The sequence below is a fragment of the Oxyura jamaicensis genome, chromosome 13 (genome assembly GCF_011077185.1).
Source record: "Oxyura jamaicensis isolate SHBP4307 breed ruddy duck chromosome 13, BPBGC_Ojam_1.0, whole genome shotgun sequence".
Lineage (NCBI taxonomy): Eukaryota > Metazoa > Chordata > Aves > Anseriformes > Anatidae > Oxyura > Oxyura jamaicensis.
This window is the reverse complement of record NC_048905.1, coordinates 16,377,513-16,387,224: the sequence shown is the minus strand read 5'-3', so window position 1 is coordinate 16,387,224 and position 9,712 is coordinate 16,377,513.

Below are 9,712 nucleotides of genomic sequence, written 5' to 3'. Positions count from 1 at the left end.
AAGCGGTGCACAAGGAGGGAGGTTTGCTAGCTGGGTCCTGCGTGGATCTGAGGGGCCGTAAAGCTGGGAGGAACAGGCGAGGAATTTGCTGATCATTGAGCAGCCAGGAATAAACAGGAGAAGGCCTGCAGCTATGGGAACATCTCTGATCCAGGAGGATTCTGATGGTGGCTCTGTGTGCCCATCCCTGAGGGTTTTCCACTCTCCGAACCCAGTGCAGGGCAGAGCAGGGATGTAAAAGCTGCCATCTGTCCTGGGGGTGCTGTGTGTCCGTCCCCCTAAACATCCTCTGTCCTGATCCTGCTGGGACTGGCAGCTCAGGGACTGCGGGTCTGGGCCCTCGCGAGGAGGTTTTGCAATGTGCCCGACAGGATTCATCTGAAATCTGCCCCAGAAGTGAGAGATGTGGGAAATATTTGCATGCCGTGCCCTTGCACCTTGTGCTCTCATTTCCTCATGAGCCGGAGCTCACTCTGAACCGAAAGCCGCTGTCCTCGGAGGCTGAGGGTGGTTTTCTATGAGGCATCGTTACCGCAGCTCCGGCGTGACCACGTGTGGCATTCCCCGTGTCATCGGGCTCAGGACTCAGCTGATATAACCCAAACCTCGGCCTCCTGCCTGCTCCCACCGGGTCGTGGCAAAGCCTTCCCTCTGCTTCGTGCCTCCATGCCATCCCCTGGGGACACGGGGAGCCAGGACAAGTGTCCCCGGGGGCACAGTGCCAGCAGCAGGGCTGTCCCCCCACTGCCCCTGGGTGCTCCCCTCCCGCCCCAGTGCCGCAGGCAGCGCCTTCGTCTCGGTTTCGCCCTGAGCTTTTGACTCATCCCGAGCCAACAGTCAGAGTGAAACTGGGGGGGGGGGACCCGAAACCCCGCACCTGGGGCACCCGCGCTGGGGGCTGGCACTGCCCGGCTCCTCCTGAGCCTCCCGTGGGTTTGTGGTGGGTGCGTTCAGCCCCTCGTGGGATGCTTTTGAACCTGACCTGAGCGATGGGCTTGCCAGGCTCGCCTCTTCCACGGGGGGAATTTGCTTTTCGTTTTGCGAGACCATCAGATTTAAAGCTAGAGGAAAATCCCAGAGTGCAGCACCTCCGAGGCCAGCACCCAGCTGGACTCATGCCCTGGCTCTGCTCCTGATGCCTGGCCCAAATTCCCCACGGCAGCTCGGTGCAGCTCAGCCGCCCGGGGGCACGCCGTGCCCAACTCCACCATCTACAATTACAGCCCCAAATTATCAAGGCAGGAAACGTGGCCTCCCCTTCCTAACCCAGACGAGGAACAGCCCCGTGGTGCTGTGCCTTTCTGCTCCCCCAGCTGCCGTGTCCCCACTTTCGGCATCTTCACCTGGGGGGGGGGGTTGGAAGGGGTGCGGGAGGGGCAGGCATGGCTCGGCGGCACCAGGAGCAGCATCATCATCATCCTCCCTGCACAACCATGGCATCATCATCATCCTCCCCGCGCAGCCGTGAGTCATCTCCGCAGACGCAGCATCCCCTCGCTCTGCCCACACGCTGCCGAGAGCCAGCCAAACCCTGCGCTCAGCTCCCCGCCAGCGCCCGGCCCCCTGCTTCCTTCCTCCCCCCCACCCGCTTTCAACAGCCATCAGCCCTGCTCGAGAGGATGCTGCTGCACAGAAGGCTGTTTTTTTTTTTTTTTTTTTCTTTTTTTCTTTTTTTTTTTTTTTTTTTTTTGCGGTCGATCTGGGCCAGCTGGCTTCAGAAGGAAAGCGGGGCTTATCTCCCCCCGCCACACGCAGCTCTCCAAGCGGTTTGTGTTGGGTCTGGTGCTGTGGAGAGGTGCTGTGCTCCCGGAGAGCTTCCCCGCACTGCTGCACGGCCCTGCGGAGCTCCTGCCTGTGTCCTGACAGTGGGAACAGGGACAGGGATGGGGACAGGAGTAGGGCTGGGGACCGGGTTGGGACAGGGGCAGGGACCCCCAGGGCACACCAGGCTGCTCAGCATCGCTGTGGGCTGAGGCCCATCAGCTTCCCCATGCTTTTCATACGCACTGCTCCTCTGTTTAAAGATGAAAACAGCGTGGAGATGTTACTGAATTATTTTATGACTTCTCAAGCCTAATTGGATGTCACAGTGGCACCCCAGGCCCGCAGGCGGGGCAGCTGAATGCCTGGGCAGCTGTCACATCCCCTGGTGGTTTGGTCAGAAAGCTGTGACTTGATGTTGCAGGGAGACCAAACCTCAGGGCTCAAAGCGCAGCCATCTCCTCGGTCAGCGCCTCAGGGGGACACGGGGCTGGATGGCGGAGGGCTGGATGGCGGAGGGCCCGCAGCCGGCCCAGGCCGCAGCCCTGCCACACACAACTCGCGTACTGAGGTGCCATCTTCTGGAAGGCGAAACGCGGCCGAGGGACGTGCAGCAGGAGGCTGAGGCTGCCGGCGCTCACCGCTCGGCCACGCTCCTCGGAAAGGTGGCCGTGCCCCAGAGAGGCTGGGACCAAAGCAGGAGCCACCGGCACAGCCCTCCTCAGAGGCCTCAGGGCTTCCTTTCACAGGGGTTTCAAGGGAATTGCAGTTCCCCACTACTGTCCCTGTCACAGGCCGCAGCAGGGACAACCCAGCCGGGGGCACTGGGATGCCCTGGGCCCTGTTTGGGTCGTGCCATGCCCCATGGGGCTGCTCACCCCGGTGTCCCCACGCCACACGCCTCCAGAAGCATGCCAGCAGCTTTCTTTGGCTGAAAGCCGCAGGCAGCCCGAGGCAGAAGGAAATGGGTGCTTTCAAAGGAGGCTGAGCCCCTTCTGGAAGTAATTGCAGGCACTCAGCATGCTGTGGCACCAGGCACAGATGGAGCCTGGGAATAACGCAGTCGTAGCCCAAGCCTTAGCAGAAGGGTTTCATACTGCGTGCTGTGCTTTAACTGTAAATTTACCACAATAGCCTGTGATACCCCACTTAGGCTTTCCTAATGCAGATGTGAACGGTGAAATGCCTTTAAAACGTAAACACAGCCTCACACCTGTTATAATGTTTCCTACTCCTCTCTTACTAAGAGGAAAACAATACAAGAAGGCAGAACGGCACCAATGGCCACCAAAAAGCAGAGCGATGGTGAAGCTGGAGGGTTAAAGAGCATCTGGTTGGGCAGCTCCCACCGGCGGGTGCAGAAGCATTTCAGGCATTACGGCAGAGCATCCCACCAGCACCAGCATCTGCATTTACCTGAAAGGAATTTTATGCCTTATATCTTCTAGGCACAACTGTATTCAGAGTATTTAAGGCTGAGAAATCCAATTGCACCCGGGGAGCATGAAGAGCTGCGGCTCCCATCCTTCCCAGTCATGGCAGTGGGGTCCCTGAACATCCCTGAACATCCTCCTGGCCAAGCTGACAGGCAGGCACCACCCTCGGAGCTCTGCTTCCAGGGAAATACGGTTTTGGAGAGCTACCAAGGAGCTGGGGTTACATCAGTGGTTTGAATAGTCACGTTTTGCAATTCTTTTTGCTTTTTGCTGGCGCTCATGGGTGCTGGGAACCTGCTGCAGGGACAGCTGAGGGCTCCCGCACCTCCCTGGCTCTGGCCAGGCAAGAGCAGCCCTGGGGACCTGGGGGTGGCCTCTGCATGGCAGAGCTGCTGCGTCCCGCACCAGCAGCATTTTGTGCTGTGACAGTGACAAACTGCTGCTCGCGCAGCGCTCTGCGGTGCCTCTGACATGAAAATTGCTCCCTGCGAATCTCCCGGAGTGGTGAAAGGGCAAAAGCCCACAGCACACAGATCTCAGATCACAAATTGCAGCAGAACGTGGCAGAAGCCTCCAGCCCGGTGGGGCAGGACCCCGCTCCCATCCCCTTCATTCCCCAGGTCCCCAGCATCGGTCCGTGTCCTCCCGTGATAAAAGGTCGCTGCAAACAAGACTGAGATCACCAGCTCATTTTGTGTTAGACACTAAGCAGACATAAGATGATAACGTCAACTTAATTACATAATAATTAAGCCCTCATCTTCCTGTCATCTGCAGCTGTCAAGGGCAGGCTGATCGGAGCTGCTCCTCTGTAAAAGCCATCGCTCGGCACTGCTGGGTTTGGAGAGGTGTCAAAGTACAGATAATTCTGCCTGCAGTGCATGCTTGCCGCCCTAAGCAAGTGGTTGTGTGTCGCTTCTGAGCTCTGCCATGGTGCAGCTCCTGGGGAGTGTCGAGGTGGAGAGGTCAGAGTTATCAGGATGAAGCCGCTCAGAGCACTGCAGGGACCAGGACCCCAACCCAGGCTCAGGTTCCCCCTGCCCAGCAGTTCCACAGGCACCCTTCCCACAGATCATGGGAAATTACCTTTTCGCCTTCTGCAAGCAAACTGTATAAAACATTGGTACTTAAGTGCATTATTAAGAAAGTTAACTACCATAAATCAGCACATCCTTCTCCCCACAGAATCAGAAATTAATGGTAGGGCAGGAAACGTGGCTTCATTTACCATTCAGCCAGAACACAGCAGGGCTCCCTCCCAAGGTGTGACTGAGCACGTTACCTTGCACACCTGCAGAGCTGGAGGCCTCCCTCACCATCTCAGGATGCAGGGAGACAACCGGGTCCTCTCCCAGCTCCCCTGGCACCTGCAGCAGGCAGCAGTGTGCTCCTCGTGGACGGCACCTCCTCTGTCATCGCACCGCTGCTAGGCACCACCGCTATGGCTGTGACAGGAGCTGCTCAGCTCTCCCAGGGCCAGAGCTTCGTCCCTTGGCTGATGACATGGTTCTACGTCCTTCCCACAACGGGGCTGGATGCTGTGTTTTCTCTCCTCCTCTGGGATCACCGACAACCCCAGAATATCTATACATATACCGAAGTTGCTCTTTCCCCCTTGGCTGCCTCCCCTCCTGTCGCAGAGGAATTATATTCACTGTGCATACACACACTATCATAACTACCTTCTCATTAATATTTAATTTTCACATGTGTACGAGATTTCACTTAGGATTGCTTCACTCTGTCAAAAATCCCGCCACTGTCATGATTTCAGGACCATTACCATTGCTCCAGCAACACGCATCAGCTAACAGGCAGGCAGAGCAGCATATCTGGTGCAATTAAAGCACGGATTAATTTCTGCAGCTGAAGTGTAATTACTTAGAGGGGAAATCAGCTCACCTCCCTTTCCATCCACTTAGTTTGACTTTCTGCTATTTGGCTCCATCGTGCAGTTAAGTGACGGGCTGTGAAAGATGTTTTGTTCCTTGAAAATGGTTCCTCTTGCACCAGCTTCACGCACCGAAGTTCAGGAAATCGTTGCACAACTCTCTTAGCGAGATCCAAAAAAAAACAAAAAAAAAAACAAACCACAAATTCTGTAAGGTTAAAGATTTTAAAGACTGCTGCCACCTATGGATGGAAAGCAATGAGAACAGCCCAAAAATGGAGAGGTGAGCACACAGGGCTGAAATGCCAGATTTTTAACTTAAAAAAGGCAGTGACACTGGAGAAATGCCAGCTCTGCCAGTGAAGACCCGAGCTTTGTCCTAGCTCGGAGCAGCACAACAAGGTGCTTTACATGAAGGAGGTTGAGGGAGGCTATCGGGAAGCAAATGCACGCAGTACAAGAAAGGAAATGAACCTTCTGGGGAGGATTGCTTGATTAATCTGATTACAGTGCTTTTATTGACAGACCACAGCTTATTTCCCCCATTACCTATTTTTTCTGATTTAATTAAATCCTTTAAAAAATGTATATATTTACATTCAGAATGCAAAAGTGGTCATTTCTGTAATAAAACTCTACAGAGTACCTAAAATAGGCATTTGTAGGGCCACATAAACTGCAGAGTGAGTATATCCCACCCTTGCCAGAAGAAACAGGGTTTTCTGTTACATAGAGAGCATATGATTTTATAGTGTAGTACCTTGTAGTGCTGTTGGTTCATGGGAGAGGCCATTTGTTCTGTATGGACATCCACAGGTGCCAGGGCAGGGGAGAAGGCCGGCTGTATTTTCTGCAGAGGGGACAGAGCCGCACACACAGCCCCATGTCAACCTCACACATTAAACTGAGCAAGCAGCAGAGCAGAGGGAGCATGGTACAGAAAAAATTCCCCGTCCCAACGGTGCATGAGGCACTGCTACATACGTTGTGGTGATGCTCATGCACACAGGTGTTCAGCTCTTTTTGCTCTGGTTACCTGCATGTGAGCTCTGAAGGCAGAAAGCCAACGGAAAGCAGGCATGGTCTGACCGTGGACTGAGGCACCCAACATTAGCATTGCAATGCTCTTTAGGAAAAGGTTTAATACCTTCAACACTGGGTTAAAGATATCCTATGATTTTATTCCTTTTAGTAATTTCACAGGCTTCAGCGTATTGAAAAACCTGTTTTTTCTTTTATCCTGAGTCATTTTGCATGAAGAAACTATTGTTCTAAAATGTGACTCATCAGTTTGCATCACCAGTTCCCAAACCCCCTGGAGGGTACGCAGGCTTCGAAGCAGCCAACAGCAGCCAGCCTTTATTTACCAATAAGTAGGCACTTCATTGCTGCATTGACTCATCCCTGTTTAAGCCTGGTTTTGTTCACACTTCCCAATGGTGAACCTGGAGTGATCATTCTGTTTACTTTTGTAATCTTCTTTTATGAAGAAAGCACACCTGACTGATAGTCTGTCTGCTGTTTAAATACGAATACAAAAACTGGTAAGGTGAAACAAGTAACTGAAAGCTAGTCCTGAAATACCCGGGACTATCAAGCTTCCAGAAACCAGCCTTCCATTAAGTAGAAAGCTCCTCTGATTGTTACTAAGACATACCTAATGCACTGGAATTTATGGGGGAGAAGAGGATGCCATCTGAATTACCCACTTTGCTGAAGCTCTTACCCAGATCATAGCTCCATCTCTTGACTTTTTGAAATCCAAGTCAAAATAATTTGGCAGCTGTTCAGGCTGAACTCCCTTTGGGAGCTAGGTTTAGGAGAAAGATGCCCCAGTGGATGAGGCCTGAGAAGCTTCTCCCCTGCTTGGGAAATGTGATGCCAGGAGCAGCAGAGGAAGGACAGACAAGTTCTGCATGAGCAGAACAGAACCCTTAGAGTCTACAGGCGGGAATGAAAGGCTGGATCCTGCTCTTCTTATGCACCTAGACCTCTGCACTTTTCTTTGTGTACTTATGCTACTGAATAAGTGTCAATAAACCAAAAGAAACTATGGAATGGCCTTTGCAAAATTGAATGTTTAGATGCATTATTCACTCTAAATCCCCATCATCAAGACTGAACAACGCTGAGCACCTTACCCTAAATGTATCATGCAGCACGTTTCTTATGGGGCATAAATCATGGCTCAAATCTTTTCAGTCACAATGCCAACTGAAGGCAGAAGGAGAGGTGTTTGGAGAGGTTGCTGCAAGCTCGGGCAGCGCACTGCCAGCAAACCCTCACCATTATTCAGCTGGGCTGAGATCCATCTCAAGGGCAGGAGGATTGCACAAGACACAGAGAGCAGCCCATGACACCAACAGTAACGTCTGCAGCAGAGAAAAGCACAAGAACATCACTTCAAAACCTGTGCAAAGGATAAAAAGAATGTCAAGCCCTATGACTATAATGATTTCAGTTAATTACCTCCAAAAGTGGGTTGCACACCATGAGGAGCTTAAAATAGGGCCTAAAGTTTTCTCTAACAGCAAGTAGTCTGTTGATGTGAAATTTTACATAGTTCAGTTTTTCATGCCTTTCTACTCTTCTGTGCTGTCTTGAAAGTCAGCTCTAGCCAAAATTTCCACAGCAGTCACTAAGCCTTCCCTGCTGACAGACAGCTGCCCTGCTATGTACAACAGGCATGGCTGCGTTTTTGTGGGGGAGTGAGGTGAATTTTGGTCTGGGATTTGGGCTTTGTGGGACTGTCTTTGTGTGTGTGTCTTTGGGCTGTTTTTTGTGTGTGCTCACACTGAGGCCTCCTTGCCAGGCACAGCTTTCTGCTGCCGACCCCTCCTGGGGTGCAGAAGGCTCCGGGAAGGCTCAGCTCCCCCTTCCCCTTGTTTTTCAGTCTTAGCCCCAAACATACAACCCTCCCTAAGCACAGCACTAGGAGCAGATTAATTCCTAGGGTGACACAGGAATATAGGCTGAAGGGAGCAGGGTTGCAATACACACTCTGTAGGCTATATTGCACAGGTAAGAGATGAAGGCACGTACAGTGCCAGGGCATTTTGTTGTAGGGGAAGGCCACCATCCATGCTTCTGGAGGCACTGTCTGCACAGTGTTTGTTTTAATGAGGGCGCCTCTTCTGTGAAGTGAGAAAACCAGGAATGAAGTCAATCCAGGACCTCACTGGTCCTTTTTCCTCCGTGTTTTTGCTCTCCTTTTTGTGGACTTTTTCACCCCATCCCAAGGGCTGGCTTTGGTGTCCTGCCACCTGCCAGCATTTGCTCGGCCTGGCCTGGCCCTGCAGGCCGCAGGTGCACCCAGCTGCAGGCCAGGCCTGGTCCTGTGCCATGGGTCTGTGGCCCCAGGAGATGTGGTGACACCAGGGAGCCCGGCCACAGGTCAAGGGGTGACGGTGTTAAACCAAAAGGGCGTTACAAGGAAGAAATTCTTTACTATGAGGAACTGAACAGGCTGCCCAGAGAAGCTGGGGGTGCCCCAGCCCTGGCAGCGCCCAGGCTTTGAGATCTGCTCCAACCCAAACCCTCCTGTGGTTCTGTGATTTTTCCCACACCTTTTTTTCCCTTTCTTTTTCAATCTGGAGATGCACACACATTTTGTTATTATTTTACTGCAAGGATTGAAGTCTCAGCTGCACATCTGTTCTACAGTTTGTTTCAAAGCTGGGCCATACAAAATTAAACATGTCCGTGGTGATTTTTTCATTATTTTTTTGGATGCTGTTTTTGTGAAATGCTCTTCTGTGCACATGTAAGAAATTATTATAGGATCTCACAGCACCTTCCCTCTTATCCAGTAACATGCTGGGTGGTTTCTGTGCCTTACTGCCTGACCTACTTCCCTTCAGTAAACATCTTCCAGCAGCACGGTGTTCTGCAGTAAGTTCCAGTCCACTTTGTACTCCCCAAGATGCGTAAGTCCAAAGTGATAGCTGACCGGGTCAGACAAGGACTTCGCCAGCACCGCTGTTGTGGAGCTTATTTCATGATTTCATGTTTACAGAGACATAAATAGCATTCACCCAGCAGTCACATGCATGCGGATCTGTTACACATTCCTCGCTGTCAAACAAACTTGCAGGACCTCAGTGAACTTCAGCCATGATGACTGGAGCTTTTTGTTTTTCCCTTGTTTTTCCCAAAATACCAGCAAATAAAATGAGTAAATCTTTTCCCGTTTCTCTCTTGCATTCTGTCTAACAATAGCTATGAAAATAAAAGCAGAATTTATTCTTTGGCAGAGGTACCCTTTACAGATTTCTTCCCTGGGACTTTAAATATCAAATTCTTAACAAAGAAAAACTCTCCCCACAGCAGCCCGGGGGAAAAAAAAAAATCATATTGCTTTTTAAATTTAGGAGGCGATTCAAATTACAGATTAGGAAACTAAAAGATATTACTGAAGTGGTAACAGCAGATGGCAGGACTAGAGGAGGAGTAAAATAAAAGAACTATAAATCAAAACCAAGTTCTCTTTAGAGACAAATTTTCAGGTGCAGACATCAGCTTGACATACCTTCTTCTGGGGAGGTTTGAGCTGTGCAGAGAGCCAGCTGTCAGACAGAGAGCCATGAGTGGGAGCCAGCAGATAGGACACACTTTCTGAAAAATA